Consider the following 15,446-nt stretch of genomic DNA (forward strand, 5'->3'; position numbering starts at 1 on the left):
CTTTGTCTTCAAATACCTAAGTATCTTTAAATGTGTGACCAAGCTAAAGGGAATTAAGTGTAAAGTCTCAGTTGAATTTCAGTAATGTATGACTACATATCACCCTGGAAAATTCCATCCAAACTTGTTCCTTTCTTGACTTCAGTGTTTCTCCTTCATTTGTCCTACATCTGGGAACATGGGGATAAGAATGCTTTTGCTGCTCTCTCTGTTTAGACTGATAGTCCTCACCTCAAAGGGTCTATCTCACTCTGACTATACAATGTCTGGCAAAATGCAGCCCCATAATCCATGATGCCAAATGCCAAAATTAAAATAATCTCCAGTATTAATAAGGTACTCATCACTCTACTGTCTAAACACAAAAGAGAGTGATATTACCCCTTAAGTACAACTGATTCCCAAAAGTGGGATTGTTCACATATTTTGCATGATGAGTGGAGTGGCCTGGTGTTAAAGATGTTATGAATGCAACAGTGTTCTAAATATTCCTGTTCCTATTTAAATTACTGTATTAAAACACAGCAAAATGTGAAGTCAGAAAAAAACCTGAAGCAATCGACAGGGGTGTGTTTAACTTTCCATTTGTGCTGCCCCTACTGTCGATTAAGGCTTATCTACTGTTTCGTGTTAGACATTAAAAACAAAAACAACAGAAAAACAGAAGTTATGGAGTACATAGTGCCGCCTTCCAGTCAAATGCTTTAGCAAAGGCTGCTGTTATGAAAAGGATTTTCTACTAGGGGGAATAATGATCTTCAGATTCTAACCTCCTGGCACGGCAGTGAGATTTATCAGGAGGGGCATGTGACTAGTTAAGACACACAGCCCCAGCTTGAAGGAAACAGCTGCTCATTTCATGCTTTAGCACTTGGCAGCTGGACAAGGAAGGGTGATGTTTGTGTTGAATACCTCTGCAGAACCAAGTACAGTAAGTGATTTTCCCTGTTTTGATTTTTTTCCTAAACTGTCACTGTCTTCCTATTTTCATCCTAGACCTTTTGTAAAAACACTTGAAAGAGTGAGGCATATTTTTGAAACTTCATTGATAAGCAGTCATTCATGCTCAAATTGCCTGTGTTTTTCTGACCTGTGATTAACAACAGCATTGTTTTTGCTCTTGCGGGAACAAGGCAGGTGTGGTGTTTTCCCCTTATGCCAGCCAGGAAGGGAATATGGTGCTTATTTATTCAGATGATGGAGTGAGGACGCTGTTTATGATGACTGTATTTTCTTTTCTCTGCAGAGCTAGTCGTTAGGTAGAGATGCAACTTGAGTATAGAGCAATGTCAGTGTTAGGCGTAAAAGTACTAGTGTAAGGAATTGACAGGAGTACTCCCTCAAAACTGTGATCAATCTAAACAAAGTTGCTTGCGACTGGTTACTTTCTGGGCATGAATGCTAGGATTTTTTTGAAAGAAAAAGGCAGAAGCAGAAAAATGCAGGAGGACTGAAGATGTACTGATTAAGATTTTATTGAGTCATTCTGGCTAATAATGCATAGTTAGATTGTGAAGATGGAAAAAATCCTCCCTAAAAAACAGGGAATGGGTCTCCTAAATATCTTCAAGTTCTTAATTCAATTTATTTTTTGATACTTATATGTTTCATGGTTTTGCTTCATGAATGATTGATTTCCCTGTCTGATAATTTTTGACTCTTATGATCTGAAGTTTTCTTTTAAAACTGGAGTATGGGACACATGAAAAGGAACTTTTGATCAATTATTTACATAGAGATGGATCAGGTTTCTTAGAAGGAAGACTTAGGAGGAATGGGAACAGATGAGTGAATGATGGATCTTGGTATGTGATAAGACTAAGGGATGCCAGGTGCTTTGGGGAAGGTTAAAGAGGGGCAGAGGTGGAGGGCAGTGGGGTGCTGTTGAGGAAGGTCCGAGAGTAAAAACTGACAGATTGCATGCAGTCCCTCCTTTAAAGGTGGGGAGAATAAACTTTTCAAAGACTTCTCAGGTAAGAAAGTGAAACTTTATTTCTCCCTGAAGACTTTCACTTTTCTTTTAAACCATAGTTTATGGCTTTGACGGTTAATTGGAAATTTAATGGGAAAATGTCAGTCGGATTCAATTGTTCACAAAACCAGAAGTCTGTGTGGCTTCCTGCCTGTTTGTGTCTCCAAGGGTAGAACCAAGAACTGTTTGTGTCTCTTCTTTTGAACCAAGAACTGAAATACTCTCAGCACACTGCAGCCCTCCCACAGAGATACCATGAAACACCACCGATGGAGCAGGCCTACAGCTCCCGAGCTGCCTGGCTTTGTGTCAGGAGCCCCTGGTCCCCTGGGCACCTTGACTGCAATGGGGCCTCTCCAGCCTGTCCACAGGTCCATTCCATGTGGGGCAGGGAGAATAATTTGTCGCCTGTCACTTTTTATTCTGATCTCAGAATAAGCTTCTTCTGCTTCCGAATTGTAGGAATTCTGCTTTTTGAGTCAGACTGTGACGTGGTGTGCTTGTTTCCAGATACCGTGTTTTGTATTTGTAATGAGTGTTCTCTGTTAAGCAAACTGTCTGGGACTATTGAAGGACCATGTTTTAAACCTAAATTAAACCCCAAATCAACCAGAAAATAGATGTGAGCTCAGTCCATTCCTGCCGTAACTTCTTCCTCCCTGCTTCTCCACAACCATGGTGCCAGCATTGGTGCAGAAAGTTGGTGTAAAGCCACATGGCTCTGCACTAGCTGCATTATGAGCCAGCTATGTGTGCCTCTTGTGCAGCTGATTTTATTCTCAGGCTGCCCTGGGAATTAAGTGTAGTATAAAAGCAACAAAATGTTGATTGCAAAGTAAACGTTAGATTAGTGCACTGCTGAGCTCACCTTCAGGTAATAATGTCTGAAAACATGTTATTACAGCTATAACTGAATTGTCTCAAAGTAATGTGATGGGAGAGCTAAGTTTTGTGCCTCTATGCTATTGATTATTAAGTTAATTTCCAGTTAAGGAGAATAACTGATCATTTGGATCTGCAAAGTTTAAGACAAAAGCCCCTGCTTTATTTACAGCTTCCAGGTGTCATTGCTGTATCTGATTCTGAATTAGCTTCAAGACTCATGACTATACTTTTAAATCCTCTGTCCACAAAATGAAGAAAACTTGATCAACATCACAAGATTCTCAAGAATGTAATTGTTTCAATCCTTATCACCAACCCATTTTGGTGAGAATACTTACCATTAAACACAGACAGTGTACTTTGAGAAATGAATCCCCTCACTTTTTGGCTTTTCTCAGGAATTCTAACTGCAACCTCTGTCACTGCAACACCAGTCATGGAACACCACTGGATTTTGCACTTCAGCAGAAAACACAACCTCTGTACCACCACCCTTTTACATTATTTTATAATATCCTGATCTCCTAAAAACCCATGCTCAGCTTTTTGAACAAGGTCTGCATAGGCACAAAGCACATTAATTAAATTACAGCATTCTTTGCTCAGGGAAGTGCTCTGCCCTTGCGCTTCCTATTGATGCGTCTCTAGAAAGTCCAATATGTAACTGAGTGTTCATCCTGGATTTTTTTTTTATTATTACATTTTACAGGAGATTGGATAACAGTGGTGGCATTGCTGTCCCTGTGCAGAAGCTCAGTGCATACCCTTGTCACTGAGAGCGTCACAAGGGTCCTGTTAAATCTTATCCCTTTACTCTGAGAAAATGATCAGGGCAGCCTGGCTGTTCACTGAATGAGTTTATTTCTGCTCTATATCAAAATATCTAGCTGAGGAGCAACTGCAGTTGTGCTAGTCTCTCTCTGTAGTTGAAAATGCCATTGTACCAAGGAGCCCCTCCCAGGATGTTCCTGAATAAAGAGAGGAAACTACTTTAAAAAATACTGTAGGGGTACTTGTGTGGTTTTCTATTTCTCCTAAGCTGTCCCGGCCTGGCTACAATACATTTGTACAGGTACTCTAAACTTGTGCTCAGTGTTTTCTGTTAACCTTTTTATGGTATATTCACTTTTCACTGCAAAATTTGATTTTTTTTTTCATGTTGGCCTTTTCTTACAAGTCAAAAATAGCAATGTTTTATACCTGAGAGTTTGAATCAAAAGCCTGAAACAAATTCTCAGGTCTTAATGGTTTTGCTTTTCATTTTTTTTTCTCTGTGATTTTTTCTATTCAATGTCAATAGCCAATGCAGTAGTACTTTTTCATTAATAGATTTTTTTATTGGTATAACATATCTAAAATCCACCTGACCACCAGAATAGGGGTACTGTAACGGGGGGAGCTTTTCTCTTGTAATGAATGTAAAAGAATATCAGCTACAAGCACTAGAACCAGCAACAAAACAGATTTCTTGAGTCCAGTTCAGTTACAAAATTTAATCCTGCAAACACACAGGTGTTTGCTGAGCTGAATTCATGAGAGATCCCATCAGAAAGCTCAGATAACCTCTAAGTGTGTATGAGGTCAGGATCAACATGTGAGTGTGTGGAAATACCCACAGGACTGATGTTTACAGCTCAGCAGAAAACACTATTACCCCTGAGAACTACTCTGGTTGTTTTGGTGGCCATCTGCTGTCTCACTTCTCTGAATAACTGCTCCCCTTGACCACATTCAAATAAGTGAAATGGTTTGACTCTCTCTACAGAGTACTCTCCCACCTGTGATTTATGCATATGCTCTTTACTAATGATCTGGAGTTTCTCAGGCAAGGGGGGTAGGCTTCAGCATCTCGAGAACCTGCCAGGCATGATAATACATGCAAAATAAGAGACACTTGAGCTATTCTTGTTTAGATACTTCATATATTTAGTTCCTGCAAAGAGAAAATAACTGTATCATCTGAAATTAACACAAATCTAATATTAGTGATTCAGCAGTATGTCTGCTTTGCACTACCACAAAAGTCATACCAAGCTTAATATACAGTAGCTGAAATACATATATTGATATTACATGTTATATATATCTATACATTTCCATATGCAATGCCTTCCACTGCTGTAAAAACTGCTTCTCTTTTCAATCCCTTCTATGGAAACCTGTTCCACACAGAGCAGTGATGGGCTTGTGTGAGGAGGTCTGGAGTGCAAGTGTGTGTAGAAACAGGACCTCTGAGAGGAGCAAGGATTTTCTGTTATTTTTGAGGCACATTTTGCTCCCCATGCCTGAAACAGGTTGATGGTTTTCAACGTAGAAATCAGTCTTAGAGACTAGAATTTAAGTAAGTCATACATGATGTGGTCAAATAGACTGAACATAACTTGTATGGGGTGTATTCACACGCTTGCTAAACATGTTGATAAGGCTGCCTTTGACACATGACCGAAGGTTTCATGTATTCCTTGTCATAATGCTATGTTCTTGTTCATGTTCTTTAAAAAGATGTAGCATTTCACCATCTTAAACTCTGATGTCAACAAATTGAATTTACTTCATCTGAAGCAGCGTTATAACAGCTTCCATTTATAAGCCATAATTCACTTAGGGCCACCCAATCCATAATCCTGGTGCTGGTTCATGTGGCATGTATTGGTAAATTTTTTGTTTTGCAGCAATGCATTGTTTGAGCCTAGAGCTTGTTTGGAAATTTCTGGTGTTGCTAGTGGGAAGTAAAAAAAACCCCAGATTATGCAAATCCACAATTGATTACCAATGGGGAAAATTACATCAGAACATATTTGCTGAATTAGGGCTTGAGTCACCTCACTGTCTGGATATATAGTGATTTTTGTTATCCAAATCAGAATAGCCATGACATTCCAGCCTTATCATACTGTTCATGAAATAGCTTCCTTAAAAGACTAATAATAATCTCCTCTGCTAAACATGTCTTGCCTACTTTAGCTTGCTTACTCATGTTCTGCTTTGCTGAATTCATGAACACATACTTCCTGGAACAGCTGCCACCCTTCCTAAAACCCTTGGTTTCCAAGGCCCTGCCCTAATGACTGTCTGTATATTTTTATCTTAAGTAGGAATCGGGGCAGGAACAAGAATTCACTTTTTTGCCCCTCTTCTTGAGTCAGTGTTCTTCCCCTTAAATTATCCAGTCATGCTTTTGCTGGCTTGCTCCCTGCAGACCAAAGAAACTTCATTATTTCACGTAATATGGAATTACACCGAGGTTCTGAGGATGGTAAGTCTCCTCTGTCGTTTCAGCCAAGATAGTGTGAGATCTGCAATCCTTCCATTAACTGGAAGATTTGATTCTGTATCTCTCATAGTTTTAAGAAGCATTCAGAGGTCTTGGAAAAAGAGCTTGGGCATCACAACTGCAGCTATCTAGTATGGGATTGAAATGTTAGGTGTGACTAAACGATGCTTAACATAGACAAGGCAGAGGACTTTTGTGTGGACAAATCCCAAAAGGATTTAGGACTGATCTAAGTCGGGAGCTTCTTGATGTTACTGATTCAGACTTTAATACTGAAAGTGCAGAAGGAGGTTACAAGATCTAGGCAGTTTCCTTCTGGGGTGAGGAGGTGAGAAGTGAGACACCAGGCTGAGAAACATACCCCTGGAGTCAGGCCATAGACGTAAAAAGGAGCCAGGGTTTGGGCTCTTAATCCGTCTTTTGGATCTAGTTCTCAGCTCACATTGCAGAACTAAAATAAGAGATGTAGTTTTCAGACTAATGTATCTTAAGTAAAGGCAATTTTGCAATTTGTTTCATGTCTGTGTTTCAAAACCTTCTCCTTTTGTATTCTTGAACTGACTTAACAATACTGCATTAGAAATTGGTGTGAAATTTCAGTTGAGAATGGTTATCTGTTATACCAGCGCTTACAGAAATCAAATTTGCTCCTTTAAGTAAGCAAGCTTGAAAAGGACCGAGCTGTTTTGAAAATGCGACAGCAACAGCAGCCAGTCTTTCAATGCTAAATAGTGGGGGAAGAAAAACAAGTCCCTAAGCCTCTAAATCAGCTTTTGAATCAAGATCTTCCCAACCCCTTCACCCTTTAATTTCTTCCCCTTACCTGACCACATTTTTCACTTGATATTAGCTTTACTGCATAACCATAGGACTTTAAATTTTTTACAATTATTAGAGTTTAGCAGATTTTTAAAGAAATTCTGATAAGGTCCTTAAATTTGATAATTATATGCTAAGGAGAAAAGAGTTATGTGTGTCCTCTATAAATGCAAAACAAACAGGTTTGAATGAATTTAGTAAGAGTCTTTCAAGTTGCTTGGGGTCGTCTAAACTGGCTACTGAAAAAGTGTTATACTCCCAATTAACTGACAGGGTTTTATCTACAAAGCCAAAAGTTCACTGCGTGCAGTGTTTGGTTCTCAACTGCTACAGCTACAGCAACTGCTCTTTTTGCTTTTCAAATAATAGTGAGTCTTTGGCATGCATGAGCTTTAAAGAATTACAGTGCTGTATATTAAGACATGCATATTGCTAACTTAACCAATGGGTTTTGGTAAGGTTTGTTTTTCTGAAGTCCTATGGTGGCAGTGTGTTCTGTGGCTGTGGAACAGGGATATTTGTGTTGCTGCAATCCTGTGTTAAATATTCTTTCATACAATAAGTGTGTATCTGCCAAAAGAATATTAGCAAAATAAAGATCAAAGTTACTTTATTAAAGCAGGAACTATCAGGTGCTTTTCCTCTTTTTTCTTTGAGAGTTTTTCTTTACACTGCTCCTTCCCCTTTTTCAAGCAGTCTTGCTGTTCTGTATGTTTTTTAATATAGTGCCTTTTTACATTACTCTCTTTTTAAAAAAGGCATTTAACTTGTTGGCTGCAAGCTGTCTTATTGTTAGGAAGGTGTGTGGTTATTAATAATACTCACTCTGTTCCAAGAGCTTGGATATAGGAATATAGGGACTGTGGTGACACTGTTGTCATATCCTGTACTCTGTAGACTCTGTAGACTGATAGTAAACAGTTTTAGAGGTTTGCTGTGTGTTCATGTTTGTACTAACCAGTGTATGTTTCTTAGTAGATTGCTTGGTGAGGAAACGAAGTTTACTCAGCTCAGCGACAGTTGCTTTGTTACCTCTGAAAAAATCTAGGCAGACACACTAAAACCAGCAAATAATGTCTTTATTGCTCTTCTCTGCTGAAGGCCTAATATTTCAAAAAATTCTGAACTGGCCCAAGAAGCATTGTATGCCTGTGTTTAAAATACTGCCTTTGCATCATTAAGAAATCTGAAGCTGCCATTGTTTCACCCATCTTCCCAAGGGAAACTCATAAATAATAAAGAGAGGTGAGAAACTGCTTATGTATTCTGATGTCCAGCATCTGATGACAGAATTCCAAAAAGAAAGACACTGGCTCTCTCCTGACCTCCGGGCTGTGTTTTTACTCCACCAGCTTCTTTCACCCCTGCTTGCCTGTGAGTCGTGAGGTGCTGGTGACTTCTGCAGCTGCAAACCCATAGCACCGCCCAAGGCAGGCATCCCTGATCCGTGTGAGTGTGCAGGAACTGCGATTTGCATCAGCTCCGAGGGTCACGCAGCAGCTCTGTCTGCCTCCATGCGTGTCTGCCACTGTTCCCTAGCGTACCCTCTGGATTTGCACTCTCTCCTTAAACAGCAGCGGCTCCTAAATGAATGGGCAGCTGCCACCAGGGAGTGAGAAGGGTTGTTGGCCCTTAGCAACTGGGCCAGCCTCCCTCCTTGTCTGGGATCTATTAGCAGGTCTGTGGGGAAACAGCAGTTACGTGTGAAGCATTTTCTACATTCATCAAAGGGAAAACAAAGCATTATCCGATTACAACTGCACCATAACAGCCAAATGAGAGCAAGGAGCCAAAGCTCTGTCCTGCCCTCTGTCCTTTTAACTTTGCCTTGCTCCATCTCAGACATTCAGTTTCCCATTACTTAAGTCTCTGAAAGCCTCTTCCTGCCTTTATTGTTTTGCCAGTTGCTGCCTTCAATTTACTGCACTGATAAGTACTTCCCAGGCTGTAAATGAGTGGTCGAGATATTTCTGAAGCCAACCTAGATTTTGATTGCAGTCCCAGGAGGAAAGGTCAGCAGCAAAACTGCTCTCACTACACAGGGAGGCCATTCCTCACACTAGGGTAGGTATAGATTGTGAATGCATGGGGAGAGATGTGAAGGAATATAGGGGATAACATGATTGAAGAAGGGAAAAATTGATTTGGAATGTAAGGGTTGATTAAACAAGAACTTGATACAAAACTTACTGAATTTTAATACAAGTTACGTGCTCTTATGATTCCTCTTTGCCTTAAAATTGATTGAAAAGTTGGGTGGAACTGAAAGCAGTGCTGACTTATAAAACTGTCATAACTCATGGAATATTTAACAGCTTGAAAAAGGTCACTACCCAGGGACTATGCTGCTATTGAAAAATTTTGGCTTAGTAAAAAATAAAATACAACAAGCTTTGTGGGAGATCTTCAAGCTGAACATATCAGAAAGTATAGGCAGATGGGGCCTAGGATTTCTTAATAATCTAATTAATAAATAAGTGTGATTTTTCTAGTTTGTCTTTAAGAGAATATAGCTGGATAAGGCAAACAATAATAAAATATTAAAATATTTTGTAACAGATATATGGTAATAAATATTCTGGGTGTTTGTCTTCCAGAATTGAAGGGTTGATAACTTCCGCAGATGCTTTTAAAAATAACTTTAAAAGTTGTTTTTTACTTGGGCTGGACCAGCCTCATTATAGGCATGTAGCAGTGTGAACAGTTGTGAATATATACTGAAAAGATGTATTTTAACCCTGACTGGACTAGGCTAACAAAGCAGACTTACTCTTCAAAAATGCACTATGCAAGTTCTGTGAATAGCAGAGGTAATAGCCAAGAGTTTCTCGGAAGGCTTACAGGCAGTTGTATAATTTGTAGGAGGTACTGATGGTGTCTTGCTTGGCTTCTGAAAAAAGATCAAGCTAGAGTATGTGAAACTCTTACTGCTGTTGCTGTCCTCTCCCTTGGTGCTGGAGATCTGTGATGTGTCTGAAGCACAAAGATTCTCAGAAGAGCTGCATGCCCTGGTATCATACATGTTAATCAAATGTCTGATATTGGTAATTTGATTTTACTTTACTGGGAATAGCAAAATAATCTTTTTGACAAATCTACTGAGAAATATGGCTGGGAGTTTTCCTTCTTTTGAAAACAAAATGAAGTCTTTCTTAGCTCTCCCTTTTAACCTGATGCACTCTGGACAACCTTAACTCATGGAAAGTGGATTACATCATTAGCATGATATACGGAACAAATCAAGGAGGTGTGTTCAGATTTTACTGCCATTTATTAGCTGGAGTTAAAATTACAGAGGCAAATACCAACAAAGTAAACACAGGAAACAAATATAGAAGTGGATGGGACAAACTTGAAGTACGGTAGGTAACCAGTTCCATAAAATGCTGGTATTGTGATTGGGAATGAAACCTTTGTTGTTTTTACAAATCCAGTTATCAAGCTATCCATTATTTTAGGTGGATTATAAGGGAGAAAACCTAGGGGGATGGTGTAGGAATTGTTCTGTTGTCTCTGAAATCATCTTGGTTATGTTTCACAGAAAGAATGCTAAACAAAGTGCTATCTAAGCAGCTCAAGCCTTAATCAAGTGACTTTCTGAGTACTGAAGGTATTTGGTCATGTGACTGTCCATTGGCATTCCTCATGATTTCTGTAAGCTTCTCTTTTGTGTTCGCTCAGCATGTATTGTACTCCGTATGCTAATTTATGAACTGGTACAAGACACCATGTGGCTCTGCACTAACAGTTTGGTAGTCCCTGTGAGTAGATCCATGTATCCACTTGGTCTCTTACCTATGGCCCTATTAATTTAACCTCTGTTCCCATAGAAGAGTAGAGATCTAGGGATTGAAAGGGTTTATAATACCTTTCTGTGTTAATTGGGTGACTTGTGAAAGTAAATATTAAGCTCAGTGGAGCCTTTTCTTAAAATTAAGTATAATAAAATATATTTTGAGAATTTGTAACTTGAATATTTTTGTGCTAAGGCACAAATGGTCATCCGTTAGAGGCTATACTGGATGTAAATAGCAAGGTTTTGGCAGCAGGGAGCCTGCAGGCATGGTCTCTGTGGGACGAGGCCAGGGGTTGCCCTGTGTCAGACACAGCAACATCCAGCTGTCTTTGCAAGGGACCCCACACAGCTAAGCCCTTCAGCCAAGTTGGTGACACCTCTGTAAACACATATTTAAGAAAAAGCAGAAAATTCTGAGTGAGGGGAAACACAGAGAGAAGAAGGGAATGGATAGGAGGCGGGAAACACAGAGGGAATAATAAGGACAAGGAGGTGCTCTGTGGCAGAGTAGGTGCTTGCCTGAAGAGCCTCTGGTTTATTGATAAATTCATGCCAGAGCAAGTGCACCTCTAAAGGGACTGTGGCCCACAGGGAAGCCATGCTGGAGCTTAGGACAAGAGTGTGAAAGGAGCAGCAGTGGAGAGAAACTGCTGAGTACTGACCCTGACCTCGTGCACTGCTGGTTGTCTCACCAAAGGATTGGCTTTAGCTATCCACCAGCAGTGTAAGTTTATCCATCCCCCTGTCCTATCCTCTTTTCAAACACAGACATCCCACTCTGTTGTTTAGTATCTTTTGACGTTCCCCTTTGACCCAAACCAAGAGTGAATCAAAACAATAGGGTGCAGAAAATTGCTGTGGTTTATTGTGCATCTACTATCTGAAGGTGTGCACCAAAGGTGAATGAGTTCTGGGAAGTGACAGCAGATGGGCCCAAGACTCCCATCTTTCATTTTCATTCCTCTTCTGCCCACAGCAAGACTTGTATCTTGCATTCATGGAGCAGTGCCACAACCTCTCCCTTGTTCTGTGTCCTTGCTCCACACAACAAACACCATTGGTAAGCCAGATGTGCCATCCTGCAGCCAGCTGCATGTGATGGCTGAGGTCATGGGCTGGGCAGAAGCACTGGCATTAGGCTGCCTGATAGCCCAGCATCTCTGCCCTGTCCTGCCTAGCACAGCTCCTGCCTGTGTCAGACCCCCTCTGTCACTTGTTTAGAGCTCTCTAGAAACAGACTCGTGTACTGTAATAAATAAACTGGTACTGACCAGCTACAAGAAATGCCTAACTGCTGGGAGAGAGTAAACTCCAGGAACCATACAGTAGACCACCTAAGATCTGTACTGATTTGAGCCCAAACAGGTGTCTTGATTGCACCTGTGCAGGCAAAGATGCAGTCCCAGCTGGGATTACTATTGTGGTAATAGCACTAATGTGTGTGGAGAGTAACAACAAGAAAGGGTCTTACTGTGAGAGCCTCCACTACATCTACAGGGTAGCAGATGAGCTCTGGCCTGAAGAGCTTGCCCTGGATATGATTAAGACAGAATAATGGAAAAAAGTGTAGCAAGGGAAGTTACCTTTAAGCTTTCTCATGAGACTCATGATTTCTTCTCTGCTTCTTTTCTGCATACTGCTGCTGATTGGATTTCCCTGTTGAGCTGCTCACACTTAGCACTCCTCCAGCAGCCAGGTGGAAGCTGTTTAATGCAAGCATTCACTGATGTGTTGTGTAGGCTTGGAGAAGGGAGGATGAGGGGAGGTTTGGTTTACTTAAAGCCCCAAGAATGCCCTAATCTTGTAAAGAATATAAGTCTTCTGTGTGCAGGTCTCTGGAAAGTTTATGGCTAAACTGAGACCCATAGAGGTGCCCCTGTATTAAGGTGGGACTGTTTGCATGTGCCTCTGTTTATTGTCTTTAAGTAGAAGGAAAATAGTTCACTTTTAATAAATGGGGAAAATGCTAAAAGTACATTTACTTTGGCCTAGCTAAAAAGCTGCTTAAATTTAACTTAGCTGAATAAATATTACCCTGTGTATAAAATTTAAGTCTATTTAAAACTAACTTATTGATTTAGCTTGCACCTGTAATCGATATAACTTGCTTGAAATCCATGTCAGAGTGCCCACACACGGATTTGTACAGGCTTGACATTTTAATATTATTTAAACTGCTGTAGGCTGTACATGTGGACCTCCCCTTAGTAGCCTCCAGCAGTAGAAGTGATGTCTTTTGGTTTTACTAATGACAGCAGCCAGCATTTAAACCTTGGCTTCATGCTGCCCACCCTGTTCACACCATTAGGTGTTTCTTCATAAGACCACAGGTTTGCTGGCAGGGTATTCTGTTTCTTCTAAATGCTAATGTATTACACCTGACCACATCTGTCTCAAGAGCTCACAGCCTACATACTTGTTTTAAGTAATCTATCAAGGCAGTCCAAAATAGCACCATCTCAAGACTTCCAAAATGTTGAACAAAAATTGCAATTACACTGCACAAAAGTGCTAAGGAAAGCCATCTGCTCAAATTAACTGTGTTCATGTGGCAGTCAGGGTGATGGCAGGACTTGGAAGGAACTCTATGTTTTGTAGTTCAGTCCATGACGAACTTCTAACCTCTGAGCACATCACTGCAGATGTTTCTGCTTTCCCCCAAGGAGGAAGTGTACATCACATAATGGAAATATTTCATAAAATAAACCATTACATGCCTGATACCATGACTTGGCTCATAGGGATATTATGGTTCTTTCTGTTGCCTAAATGAAAGAGGTCCCTTAGACAAAGCTGTTGGCTTTGAGTGAGTGCTAAGGTCTATGTTGATGGTATTTCTGCTGTTGCAGTCTTCACCCATTCCTGATTATCCCCTGAAACCACTTCCCAGCATGTTGTGTGTTACCAGCAAGACTCATAGGGGAGACTAATTCCAAGTGGCCTGATAAAGAAATGAGACTCTGTGGCAGTGGAGAATTGTGTGCCTCCTGTGTCCTTAATAACCTATATTAATCACAGTAAATCCTGTAGGATTTATAATTTCATTATAAGGCAAAAATGTATTTATTAGTTTCCTTGTAGTGAGCAATCATTCCCTGAAACAGCTGGATGGCAATAAGACATTCCAGTGTTACACTGGAAAGCAGCTAGGGGCAGAGGTTCTCAAGATTATCTTTATTTGGAAGTCCAACTGCACTTTTAGCAATCAATTTTTTAATAATAGCCACATATTTCAAATGTTTTTAATTATTTGTACATAGAAAAACTCTACTACAATTTTATTTTTATTTTTGTGTGTTTTGTGCACTGAACCATTGACAGAATATAGTTTATTTAATTTATGTAGAAGAAATTTAGAGTTGTATTCTAGTCATCCATCTCTACAAGAGCTGGTGTGGTTGGATACCATTGTGGCATGACACAGACAAGTCCTTTATTGTTTTAGTAGAACAGCAGTGCTTAATCACACAAATAATGATGTAATGGTTGTGGGGTTTGGAGTCTGCAGTCAAGAGATGTGGTATCAGGTTTTGGTTCAGACTCAGTTTTTCACTTGGAGGAAATGTTTTATTCTTCTTTTAGAATCATTATTGTAATAATGCTCTGACCCTTAGAGGTCAGATGGGTTGTTCGGGAGGTCAGCATTGTTATGTCAGGATCTAGGTGTCTGCTATTTAAGTAGTTGTTGTATAATTGAAGAAAAACCCCAAACCTTCCATTTTACCCAGGGCATTATTTGTTAATTACCATATGGTTACCTTTGTTAATTTGTTAATTTGTTAATTACCATATAGTTACTCTTGTCAGTGGAAGACAAAGATGATACTCTACTATATTATGGAGGATGGGAATACCAACAAAACTGAAAAGTCAGATCAAATCTCTTCCACTCCTACATTTCATGCTGAGCAATTATTCAAGCATTAGACAGAAAATGCAATAGCTTTGGCTTTCTTTTTTTTAGAGAAGTTTCTGGATGTACTTGTTTGTCACATTTCAAACACTTGGTGTAGTAGTCGTAGTAGGGCTTAATCACAGATAGATAATAAAATACTGATTTCTTCTCTTCTTTAAATATAACCTGTAAAATTACTTCTGAAAACTTGTAACAGAGTATTCTGTGCATCTTCGGGTAAATGGATGTTTGGTGTTTAAATGCACAGTAGATGTATAATAAAATTTAGAAGTTTCTGTCTGTGTTCATCTTTCTGTGACTGCCCAGCTACTGTGGGAAGATTTATTTTATTTTTAAAAATGCTGGGACTGATCTTAAGGTCCTTTGAAAAATTGCCTCCTAGTTTAATGTTTGCTATGACCTTCATTAAACACTTTATGTGGCCTGTGCCAATTAAGACCATTAGCATTATCATGAACCAGTAACCTCAGGGGAAGAAATGGTTATGCTTAAAAACATAAAAGCAGGGTTATTAACAAAAAGTGACTTATCAAGTGTAAATAGAATGACTTGAACAAAATGTGCGTCATTGTACATGCAGGCCCTCATTTACCATCTGGTTTCTGTTTTATGACCCTAGCTATGGATTCATTTTGTGCTAGTGGACAAACAATTGGACACTGCTTAGAAACACAAGCTGGAATGTAGGGAAAGCTTATGGCAATCTTTTACATGCTCTGTATCATGTGGGGGAAAAGCACTTTATAGAAAAGATTAATTGAACTGTAAACATTGCATCCTGATA

The 15,446-nt window shown here is 39.7% G+C and overlaps 1 protein-coding gene across 3 annotated transcripts in view; it reads left to right on the forward strand.

The window, feature by feature from the left end:
- RASGRP3 (RAS guanyl releasing protein 3) overlaps nt 1-15,446 on the forward strand; it is a 55,667-nt gene that overhangs the window by 12,014 nt on the left and 28,207 nt on the right. The window contains exon 1 of one of the 3 annotated variants that reach the window (XM_085055276.1): nt 639-931. The exons of 1 other annotated variant lie outside the window; for it this stretch is intronic. The gene's annotated coding sequence lies outside the window, so the exon portion shown is untranslated. Of the gene's footprint in view, nt 1-638; nt 932-15,446 lie in introns of those variants that run through there. One more of the 3 variants, XM_085055274.1, reaches the window with a different exon arrangement.

This window comes from Lichenostomus cassidix, chromosome 3 (genome assembly GCF_008360975.1).
Source record: "Lichenostomus cassidix isolate B80296 chromosome 3, HeHo_3.0, whole genome shotgun sequence".
NCBI lineage: Eukaryota > Metazoa > Chordata > Aves > Passeriformes > Meliphagidae > Lichenostomus > Lichenostomus cassidix.